This window comes from Cynocephalus volans, chromosome 18 (genome assembly GCF_027409185.1).
Source record: "Cynocephalus volans isolate mCynVol1 chromosome 18, mCynVol1.pri, whole genome shotgun sequence".
In the NCBI taxonomy this organism is placed as follows: domain Eukaryota; kingdom Metazoa; phylum Chordata; class Mammalia; order Dermoptera; family Cynocephalidae; genus Cynocephalus; species Cynocephalus volans.
In genome coordinates this window covers 19,365,013-19,367,202 of record NC_084477.1, presented here as the reverse complement: position 1 = coordinate 19,367,202, position 2,190 = coordinate 19,365,013, and positions in this window count along the sequence as shown.

Sequence of the window (2,190 nt, the reverse complement as noted above, 5' to 3'; positions counted from 1 at the left end):
GCCCGACGGGTAAAAGAAATTTGCCAACGAGAACCGGGTGATAGGAAAAGGAAAAGAGTCTATTTCTGTCAGCCAGGCCTGCGCAGGCCAATTGAGAAGCGCAGCCCCGAGTTGAAACCTCTCGCAGCATTTAATTTTAGGGAGGTGGGAATTTTCGCGCCTGACACAATCTAGCCAATGCAAGCAAGCCAGCGGTACATAAGCTAATTTTGCGTTTAGCCCTGTAGCCCCTCCCCACCCTGGATTCCCCATAGGGACTTTCCAGGCTAAAATGGCAGAGCCCCCTAAAAGGGCGTTGGCCATGCTACTCGGTTTATTCCCCCATTTATTTTAGCAAGCGATTTGTCGAGAAGCAGAATGCATATGTTAAGGTCAGTAGGGGTTGGGGCGTCCCTTAACATAAATGGGCAACCTTATGTGTAGGGAGGGAACGTCGTGGGGCTGGGGGAACGGCAGCGAGAGCGGGCAATGGCCGCCGCCTGGGGCGAATGCTTCCTCTCTGAAAACTTTATTTCTTCTGCTACAGGGCGTGGCTCCTCAGGCACCGGCCTCCGTTCCGCCTCATCTACTCAACCCTCGGCCGGCGATCGTACCTTTTCGGGTCACGTCCGGTCTGGCCGTTAACACCAGCGATGGGATATTTTCGAGTCACGGCTAGTTCTACTGACAGTACATCAGGGGGTAAGGGGGAGTCTGGCTAATGCGACCTGACGGGATTCTTGATGATAGCCGGCCAGGGTGATCAGATATGGGAAAACCTCATGGGCCATCCAGGAGCATGATCAGTAAGGTAGTGTCGGGTGGAAGTGGATGTCTCGGCACGCTGATTTAGCAGGGTTCTCTGCTCGATCGGGATCTCACAAGGTCTTCCGCAACACGTTCCGGGCGTGACCGGCACCCTCATACACATACTCCACACAAAACGGCCACTGGCCTCTCCCTTACGAGAAACCTCATGGTTTCTGAGGAATAGAAGCTCCTCCACGCCAGCACCAAACCCCTCCCCGCTTCTACGTCGGCTTTCCCGGCAGTCTATTGAAGCCCTCCCACCTCCAGCCCCGGTGCTGTCCTCCATTTTGAGCGCAGCCCAGCAGATTGTTTTCCTTCCATAAAGCGTGGTCGGTACCCGGCATTTCGGCTCACTTTCTCGCAGTCCCCAGATGGGCCTAACCCGGGTCAAGGTTCAGGAGTCTGAGTCAAGTTGTGCCCAGCCAAGAATCTCTGTCGGTTGTTCACCCTGTTCCATTCCATTCCGTTCCGTTCCGCTCCATTCTGTCCTGTCCTGTCCTGTCGTGTCCTGTCCTGTCCTGTGCTGTCCTGCCGTGTCCTGTCCTGTCCTTTCCTGTCCTGTCCTGTCCTGCCATGCCGTGTTCCGTTCCAGGGCATGGCGTGGCGTGGCAGGTGTGTTTTGGCTTGGTGGGGGTTTTCCTGGGGGCGGGGCGTGGTGGGGTATTGAGCGGCACGCCCGGCTGGCCGGTACGGGGATCCGGAACCATGACGTCGGGGTTATGATGAGGCTGTGCTCTATCTAACCAACCGGGTCACCGGCCAGCCCCGTGCACCATCTGTCACCATCCACAGCACCGATGCGGACAGAAACACGACTGAGCCCAGAAGGCATCCCACTCAGAGAAAGACGCGTGGCAGTCGTCACAGCGTCTGAGGTCTCACGCCGCACGATGACCGCATTTCTATGAAACGATCCGTGGTCGTCAGATCCCAGGGAAGGGAAACTGGCGGGTGGCTGCCGGGCGACCCCGCCCACCAGCCGTAGCGGCAGAACATCGGTCACCACGGTCGTTCTCGTTCTCGTTCACCCCCCCGTACCGGTAAAGAGACAGAACCCTGCGCGTTGGCTTTCGGTTTCGGTCTCGCCTCTGGCGGTTTGCTTTCCACTGTCAGTCTGCAGTCTCAAAGGAGAGACAGGAGGTCAGGAAGGCCCGGCAACGAGCAGCAGAAACCCTTCCTCCCGCCGAATTACTCACGCTTCCCCAGAACGGAGCTCAGGTGTTTCCAGCCATCCCGGTGTGTGGGTGTCTCCATCCCCACATCTGTGAAATCCACCCATCCATCCGCACACTCGACGTTTATCTCGTGTCATCTCAATCGACCCCATCACCGTGACTCACGGAACCCCCGAATCCAATACCACCCGCCCGATCAACACAGGTTCCAGACGCACGTGTTCGC